The sequence below is a fragment of the Dasypus novemcinctus genome, chromosome 16, assembly GCF_030445035.2.
Source record: "Dasypus novemcinctus isolate mDasNov1 chromosome 16, mDasNov1.1.hap2, whole genome shotgun sequence".
NCBI lineage: Eukaryota > Metazoa > Chordata > Mammalia > Cingulata > Dasypodidae > Dasypus > Dasypus novemcinctus.
Genome location: NC_080688.1, coordinates 64,513,828 through 64,523,761, shown reverse-complemented (window position 1 = coordinate 64,523,761; position 9,934 = coordinate 64,513,828).

The window sequence follows — 9,934 nt, the reverse complement described above, 5'->3', positions numbered from 1 at the left end:
TCCGAGCCTGCGTCTTGTCCTTGGATTGTGCTTGCTGAGTGGCCCTAGGAATTCCCCCATTTACAGGAACTTGAATTCCCCCCTATTCCCTTTGAAATAGACTTTCTCCCCAGCCCTCCATTGTGTCACAAAGCAGGTAGTCCTTTGCCCCACGTGGCTTGGACTTGATTGTTCCTTATGCTGCTTTAGCTGTCTGCAAGTTGCTTCTGCCTGCAGGGCAAGTTCTGGGAGGGCAAACTGAGTTGAGTTTCCTGTTTCAGTCTTTTATGCTGCCACCAGATATATTGACACTGAAATACAAGCAGCAAAATATGTGCGTAGGGGTTACTCTACTCCATCTGCAGCAAGGCTAGGGACCCACTATGGGAATATAGGCTGGCTCCACATGTGTCAGGGAGAGGAGAGGGGACTGCAAGGGTGCCAGGAGCTTTTCCTACTGTGTTTTTTCCAGGAGGTACCGGGAAATGAACCCAGGATCTCATACATGAGAAGCAGATGCTCAACCACTGAACTTTATCTGCTCTCTTGCTATATTTTAAAGCTGACTTTTTAAAAAATTTTGTCACATGCCCAATTACTGCAACCCTTTAACTGTTTTCCAGTGTTCTGAGTAAGATGGTTAGCCAATTTTTGCTAGTTTTGCAAAGATTCTGTGGGGAAATGGCATTTTCAGTGTCTTACAGGGCCATCTTGGTCGACTGGTACTCTTGAATCCTCAGGGCTCTTTTGATACCCAGTTTTTAAGTAGATGATCTCTTCAGGTTAATATTCTGTTTAAAATGCAAATACCTGCAAGAAGAACACATTAGACAAGTGGCTGTCACTACCAACTTAATGTGGATTTGTTTGAAATACTCAATGAACTGTTAGAGCTGGAAAGAGTTCTTAGTCTGTCTCTACTTCAAAGCTTTTTAGAGTGTGGTCCCTGGACCAGCAGAACCAGCATTTACCTGGGAAACTGTGCAAATTCTCAAAGTCCTAGCCCAGACCTACGGAATAAGAAAATCTTCTGGGAGGGAAGCCCAGCAAATCTCAATCTGTTTTGTAAGTCCCTCAGCCAATTCTGATGCACACTCAACTTTGAGAAACACTGCTCCTAAAAGAGTAGGAAACAGAAAGAGAGCCAGAAAGGGTAAGTGACTTGCCTGAGGCCACAGAGCTACTTGATGTCAGAGCTGCGACTAGAACCCACGTCTTCTGGTTCCTAGCCATTGCCAGATCCAGGAAGGAAGGGACACTTAGAGAGGGCCCTCTGCATGCAAGTCCCATTGCAGGACTGGCATCTCATTTAATCATCTTCACAACCCTGCAAGATGTCCCCAGTTTCTTGAGGAGGAAGTTGAGGCTCTGTGTGATTAAATCACCTGCCCAGATGGAGACAAAATGCTGTTCCTGGTCTCTCTTCTCTTCCGCACTGACCTACGCCTACTGTCATGTGCCTGTGCGCAACGCAGAGCGTGGAGAGTGTAGGTCCAGACTCTGCAGGGCAGGGCACTCCGCATGGTGACGTTGGCATCCTGAAGGTACGTCTCTCCTGGGGTAGCAGGGAATTCGGAGGTCCTCACCCACCCACCACCTTACCAGTTTTGCTTACAGTTGGGTCCTGACTCAGGTCTAGGGGGTGAGAGTGAAAGACCCACCTTCCCACTGCCGTTTTCAGCTTGGCCTGGGAATTGTGTGCTTCTGAGAGCCCCTGCCACTCCAGGCAGGGCCAGAGCCTTGCCAAATGTGGCCAGAACATCAGTCAGGAGGGACGGCGGGCACGGTTCCCATACATCTGGGATGGGAAGCAGACTCCTTTAGAGTTAGAGGCCAAGGGCAAAAAAGACTTGAAGATGGGGTGGGTGGGGGGCACACCCAAAGCAAAACAGAAAAGGAAATTAAAGAGAATTTTGAGTCTCCTTCCAGTTTCCGTTTCTGCATTTTTGGCAGGGATCGGCAAAGCTGGGCTGTAACTTTCCAGTCTGCCTGCTCATTGTCTTGCCCAGAAATACCAGATAAAAGAAACCATGGAATGAGGAACGAGGAGCTTGGGTCCCACCCTCAGGATATTCCAACAATATTAACTCTCTTTCAGGCCAGCACCCTCCCTGCCATCTGGGTCTAGCTGTTCTACCAGGCTCTTGTGTCTGCTGTGTGACAGGAATGGGGTGCTGCTGGGAGGGCATGTCTGCAAGGAACTGCGTACCCCTGACCAGATGTCACACTGCCTGTCTTGTGCGTGAAATTCCCCCAAGGCATCATTCCACTGGGTCTTCAGCAGTGTCATATCTAATGCCCTGTGGAGGGGCAATACCATGTCCGTGAACTTGTCAGATTTTAAACAGCTAGGGGGCTCAGTGGCAGTGGGCCAAGAGCTCTGAGTGGAGGCTTCTAGAAGAGAGGGACCAAAAGGAGAGCGGGGAGGATGGCAGGGGCAGCCTTGCCAGTGCTTAGAACCACATGGCCTGGTGCTGGGCCGCGACCCCACAGGTGATGGAGAAAGGCCTGCCTTGCCCAGGCACTGAGCCGATGGGCAGAACCAGCTAGACCAGGCCTGTTGGCTCCCAGAATAGAGCGCTTCCTCCAGCCCAGGCTAATTATGGGTTGTTTTGTTCCTCACCTCAAGCCTCTTCTTTTTGTGAAGAGTTTCTGCAACTTTTCTGAATTTCTCCTTTAGGAGGAGGTACTCTTCCCCAGAAATATTTTTAAGTGGGCTTTATCTGTGGGGTCATTAAACATCTTCTGATGGAACTCCGAGGAACTAGGTGCTCAGGCAGGCCCTGGGGAGATAAAGACGAGAAAGACAGCATGCTCATCCTCATGCAGGTCACAGTCCAGCGGGCGACACAGGAGAGTGAGAGCCAAAGAGTGAAGATACTGTGTGAGCACAGGCTCCCTGGGAGGTAGATGGGGTGCCTCTGGCCATGAAGGGTCAGAGTTAGCAGCTTTTGAGCTGAGTGTTGAGGAAGAGTGGGAAGTGGCCAAGTGGACAGAGGAGGTAGGAGTAGGGAGAGATAAAGGCACATCTCAGATGGAAGGAGCAGGCCTTCCAGGGACCTGCAGATACGTGGTCAAATCTTGGTTATTGATTGGGCATGGTTAGGGGAGGCCTGGGAGACAGTCCAGAAAAGGAGGCTGGGCCAAACCATAAAGGATCTTGACTATAGTCATGCTAAGGAGCTTGGCCTTTGTGTCCTGAGGGCAATGGGGAGCCATTGAAAGGTTTTATTAGTCAGTCAGTGCCTACTCTCCAAGAAGCAAACCCTAATGTCTTAATGGTTTAATGCCAGGAAAGGTTTAATTTCACTGCCGTAAAGTCTGATGAGGCTTCCAGAGTCCCACAGGAGGAAGAGGAAGGTGGCGAAGGCACAGCAGCTCTTAGCTCCCGCAGCCTGGATGTGACCCACGTCAGCTCCACTCACCGTCTCTTGGTCAGAACCAGGCACAGGGGCCCAACCTAACTGCAGAGGAGGTCGGGAAGGATCAGGAGGCACACGGGTCTTTGGAGAGCACTGACTGTCTCTGCGGCCAGAGGTTTTCATTATGGGGATGGTGTGACCCGATGCATGGTTTAGGTTCGCTCTGGTCACAGAGTGAAGAAAGAATTATAGTAACTTCAGGCCTGGAGACAGGGAGGCCAAGGCAGGAGGCTCTTCCAATTGTCCTGCTCCCGGATTCCCTCCCGACTGCAGCCAGGTGAGCACTTGGCTTTAGGGGAAAGATGCATAGAGAAATCACCGAAGGAGGCAAAGCGGTGCTGGCAGAGGTCTGGGAACGGCCTGTTGACTTGCCTAAGAGGCAGACAGAAATCGGGCTAGGGAGCTTGGGATGGGCCTGAGCTGGGCTTGTAGATGGCCTTGGGCTCTTTCGAGTCCAGGCCCCTCACTAAGTGTGAGCTCTGCCAAGGTGAGGCCGTGACACCTTCCTCCACGTCCTTGGCACTGAGTAGGTTCTCAGTACTTATGGGAGGAATGAGCGCTTGGTAGATGAAGCCGCGGGTGTGAATGAGGGGCTCTGAGCAAGGAAGGGGAGGCAGGATGGGTCCCAGGGAAACAGTGGCATTTAAGGCAATAAAATCTCCCCAGTGTTCCTCCCTTCATTGCCATCTTATTTGTATCTCTTAGGGTTAATGACAGCCGCCCCCTCACAGGTACTGTCAGGTATTCACAGAGGAAGTTTTGTTCATTAACTTCTGCATATCTGGGCTCATTTTAATCCACTGAGATCTTGGACTGGTAATGTGTGGGGATGGCGTCCCCCTGCCCAGCGCTGCCTGCCTGGTCGCCCAGCCAGTGTCAGGCTCTTACCCCAGTCTCGGGTGAATGCCCTGATGCCGAGTTCTGGCTTTACCTTTGCTGCTAACTGTCTGGATGATCTTGGGGTCTCATCCTGTATTCCTGGGCCTCGCTTTTCTCATTTGCTGGCTGGGAGTTGGATGGGCGTAGAGGTTTGAAATGAGATGATCTTCAAGCTCTCTCCCAGCTCCGACACTTCCAGCTCCACAGGGCTCGGGAGAGTTGAGCTATTGTCTCCTGGGGCTGCAAAAACTGTGGGTAATGGGTATCAAATGTGGACCCATCTCCTCTTGCCTCTTCAGGACATGAACAACTTTGGAAATGGTTGAAAGCCACAGAGTTTCTCTCCAGGAAAAGGTGGGATGTGGCCACAGAAACATGTAGCATACATGTACCCCGCCTGGACATTTAATTTCACAGAGGCTTCCTGGACTCCCCCATACGGACTTAAATCACCTTCTGCCTCCTACCTACTTTTGTCTCCCCAGTGGGTTCTGGATTTTGTTTACAAATTCAGTGTTTGTTCCTGAGCCAAGCTGTGGAAGAGCCTCAAGAGGCCAAAGGAAAGGTCTCAGAGATGTTTCCTCTGACCTCACGGGAAATTGGATGAGGCCTTTCCAAAGAGAGCAGAAAAATCACAGCAGACATAAAATCGGTGTAAATTTATATGGCCACAGCTGAAGGCAATTGATAGATGTGTGTGTGTGTGTGTGTGTGCAGGCTCTATAACTTAATCTTCTTGGAGGGAGGGTCTTTTGTTTTTAAATTAAGCTTTTCATTTAGAGGGAATTGTAGAATCACATGTAGTTTTAAAAAATATTATAGACAGAACCTGTGTACCCTCTCTCTAGTTTCCCCCGGGGGTAGTTCTTCCAAAGCTGGTATAACATGACAACTAGGGTAGAGCGACATTGGTGCTGTTGAGATACAGACCATTTCCATCATTGCAACATCTCTCTGTAGCCCTTTTATAGCTACACTCACCTCCTCCTGCCCTCACCCTCTCCTTAACCCCTGGAAACCACTAATCTGGTCTTCATTTCTATAATTTTGTTATTTCAAGAATATTATATAAATGGAATCATACAGCATGTAACCTTTTGGAATTGGCTTTTTTCACTCAGTGTAATTCTCTGGAGGTCATTCCAAGTTGTTACCTGTAGCAGTAGTTCATATGGTTTTATTGCTGTGTAGTATTCCATGGTATGGCAGTACCCCAGTTTGTTTAACCATTTGCCCATTGAAGGACATCTGGGTTGTTTGCTTTTGGGCCATTTGAATAAAGCTGTTATAAGTTTTCACATGTAAGTTTTCACATGTAAGTGTGAACATAAATCTTCATTTCCCTGGGATAAATGCTGGTTTGTGTGGTGGTTCGTTATATATTTAGTTTTCTAAGAAACTGCTAAACTGTTTTCCAAAGTATCTACCATTTTCCATTCCACTACAATGTGTAAGTGATCCAGTTTCTGCACATCCCCATCAGCATTTGGTGTCACTGTTTTTTATTTAGCCATTCTGATAGAGGTATGTGTGTATGAGATCTCACTGTGGTTTTAATTTTCATTTCCCTAATGGCTAATGATATTGAGCATCTTTTTATGTGCTTATTTGCAATCTGTCATTTTCAGTGAATTATCTCTCATGTCTTTTGCCCATTTCCTACCTAATTGGACTATTTGCTTTTTACTATTGAGTTTTGAGAGTTCTTTATATATTTCAGATACTAGCCTTTTGTTGGATATGTGGTTTGCAAATATTTTCTTCCAGCCTGTATCTTGTCTTTTTATTCTGTTAACAGGGTCTTCCACTGAGGAAACTTAAAAAAACAATTTTATTGAAATATATTCATATACCATACAATCCATCCAAAGTGTACCTTCAGTGGCTTTTGATGTAATCACAGAGTTGTGCATTCATCTCTCCAGCCAATATTAGAGTGTTTTCATCACTCCAAAAAGAAAACCCCCTACTCCTTAGCAATCACCTTTCAGTCCCTCTATCCTTCCCCTGCTATACGTATCTGCTAATCTAATTTTGTCTCTATAAATGTATATATATTTATAATTTATATAGAGTCAAACAGTATGTAGTACTTTGTCTGGTTTCTTTCACTTAAAATAATTCTCTTTTTTTTTTTACAATTGATGAAAAAAATTAATATATTATGACTCACTACAGTCCATATGAGCAAACATTTTTAATTTTGTGAAGTCTAATTTATCACTTTTTCTTTTTCTAACAGAGCACTCATGTCTAAGAACTCTTTGCCTAGCCCTAGATGATGAAGATTTTCTCCTATATTTTTTCCTAAACTCCTGTAGTTTTACATTTTACACAGAAGTCCCTGTTGCCTCCTCCAGGAAGACTGCCCTAATCACCTTCTCACAGTCAGAATTCATCAACCCTTCTCTTGTACCCCGTATCTGTGCCTCTGCCGTAACCCGCCTTTCTGTCACTCACAGCAAGGCTGTCCTCTTATTAGACTGTGTCAGCTCTTGGAGGGCAGGGACTTGACTTGACAGGTCTTTGTGTCCCCACCACCCAGCACAGCCTGTGAATTAGTACCTAGGAATCTTTTAATAAATGAGCAAACTAGTGAATGATGGGACATGGAGATGAACTGCAGGCCGGCGTGGATAGTGGACAGACAGGAGAGTGGAAATTGTCCTGTGAGGGGAAGAATGAGCCGCGCTGGGAAGATAAGGAAAGGCTGCAGGGAGAAGCTGCTTTGGCCTGGGGTTTCTCCAGCGGGGTGGAGGTGGGAAGGGCACCCTCCCCCTGGGAGGTGTAGTTTTATTGGAGAAGTTCTTCTAAAAGGGCACATATACTTTGAGGGCTGTGTTTGAGGGGTGAAGTAGGCAGAAGAGCAGGCTGCCCTGCAGCGGGTTCTTTCTCCTTAAACACAAGTCGGGCTGAAGCCTTTTTTTCCACATTAAAAAGAATACGCCCCCGGTGGCAGCGCTGTCCCTAGACTCCCCCCATCTCAAGAAGCATCTGGCATTTCCTGCACATTTGTAACCTTCTAACTGAATAATGAAACAATCATACTGGCTCCTCAGTCACAGGATTCATTTTCTTTCATTCCTGGGTTTCAAAATTCATCTCATATTTTAATCTGTTTTGAGCTCTTTTCAATTGCCTGGGAGATGGAGCCAAAGGTTCCCTGGACTCGTGCTGCCGGGAGTTGTTTGGTTTGAGTTCCAGTGGGGTATTTTCTTTAATAATGGGGTCCTTCTTGAAGCAGCAGCAGGAATCCTAGCGGGGCTTGGGATTGGGGTGGGCCTTGCAGTTCGTACCTCCCTGACAGTAAATTTAATGTTCAAATCCCAACTCTGGCGATTGTCATGCCCTATCTTCTTTTTGGATGGTGTCCCTCCTTTCTAAATTATATTCGTCCTTCAAAGCCCGTTCTCCTATAGACGTCCCCTCCCAGCGACTCTCGGCCGTATGATCCTTTTTCCTCTGAGCGTCAGGTAAACCCAAGCACCACACAGCACTAACAAGCAAGCTTTCTGAGCCTGAGTGTTTTTCCGGCACTTTCTACACACTTTACATGGATCGATGCATCCAACCCCACAGTACCCTTGAAGGTAGGTACTACTAGTTTCTCATTTATTTCAGTGAGGAGATTGAGGCAAAGAGAGAGCAAATCCTCCATGAGCTGGAACACACCTGAAGTTATTTCATTCAGTTAGTCTCTTGATTTTCCCATTTCATGTGTGTGTGTTGTAGCTTCCCAGCCAGTCGCTGGGCTCTTGGGGGGTGGGGGCTGCACCCTCTTGGTGGCCCCTTCATCCTTGGTGCTGCGTTAGGCGGCACAGCTGGGCCCTTGGCGAACAGCTGGGGTTTGTTGGAGCTCCTTGTCTCCTAGGGAGCAGAGGGGCGCTAGTTTAGAACAGGAGGCGGGGACCCCTCCGCACCTTCCTTAGAGCCAGAAGGCTGGTTTTGTGTGATGGGTGGAGCTGCCTGAGAACTTGCCTAGCTTCTTGTTTTAGAGAGTGGTGGGGGACCCAGACGGGCAGCTGACCGTCTTCCCTTGTAGGCCCGGAGCTGTGTTTGTCGTGAGCTTGTTGGAGAGAACCAGGGAGTGCATCAAAGAGCACCCTATGGCCATGGGGTGTGGCAGGTCACTGGAAAGGGTCCCCTTTTGAAAATGAGAGATGTCCTGATACAGGGATGGACAACTGTCCCTCCCAGGGGTTCCTCTCTGGCAGTGGGCTCTGTCCTTGTTCCATGAAGAGCCACCTTTGGGACTGGTATTTTGTGTCTTTGAACCTTGGTTTACTCATCTGGAAAAGGGGGAAAAAGACCCAAGCCTGCCTTCCCTGTGGCAGAGCTGCTGGGAAGGTGAAACGGGAATGTGCCCAACAAGGGCAAGTGCTTGGTGGCAGGTGGTTCCATAGTTCTATAATGGGAGGCAGTTTCCCCTCAGTGTTCTCCTCCTGCCATACTGGCTGATAAGCTTGTGTGTCCGACCAGACTCGCTGCATATGTGCAGCTGCTGTGCCTCCCTTTCTGTCCCTGGCTCGTCCCCTGAGCCCTTCGGAGGCCATCCTTTCCTCCACTTCGGGGTTCTGAACCCTCATCGTGCAGCCCAATTCTGGATGTCTCTGATGTCTGGGCCCCACCTCCAGAGATTCTCATCCCAAGGTCTGGGCTGCGGCCTGGGCTCAGTATTTCTAAAAGCTTCCCAAGAGGTTTGAATATGCAGCTGGGGTTGAGAACCACTCTCTACTTTACAGGACGGAAGTGGTGAGAAGAGAGGGGAGAGGGGCAAGAAGAGAGAAGAGAGGGGCATCTGTCTAAATTGCCAGGGTGGCTTATGTAGTTTGGAAAAAAATTTAAAAGCCTGTTTATTATTTGCTCCGATATATTTTAGGCCTGATAACGAATGTATCTTGAAGTGTCAAATAAAATTAAAGGAGTACATTATATTTTCCCCTTTATCAAAAGGCTGTATGTGTTGATCTAGAGGTGAGGTAGCGTGAGTCTCCCCTAGGATCTGAGATTTGAGACCAGAGGGGAGCTGGGAGGCAAGGCAGCAGCAGCGGGGGACGCGGAGCCTGGAAGAGTGGGACACCACGCCTGGCTCCTCCCTTACTGGCTCTGTGACTCTGGGGAGGTTTCTAACCTCGGCACCTCCTCACAGAATCATTGTGCGGAACAAGTGAGATAATTCATGAAAACATTTTGGGAAACCAAGACTTCGAAACAAGTAAGAATATTGCATAAAATGAGTTCTATTAGCTGTGACTCTCTAGATACCAACCCTTATGAGTTTTGCCTGACAAAGGGAGACCAGATGTCCCCAGTTCCTGGTCTCCTGCCCAGGTTTACCTGCCACATGCATCCCGAACCTCATCTACTCTCAGTGCCACTAAGCCCTTTTACACCCTGGATCATCAAATTCCCTCTCCTTCCATTGGCTTCTTTTCCTCTGATAGAAACATGCTCATCTCTCCTGGAATAAAAATAAATCATACCTAAAAACCCACAGCTAACTTTGTGCTAAGCGGTAAAAGACTGAAAGCCTTTCCCTTGAGGTTGGGAATAAGCTAAGGATACCTGTTTTCACCACTGCTATTCAACATTGTACTAGAAGTTCTTTTTTTTTTTTTTTTAAGATTTTTATTTATTTATTTATTTCTCTTCCC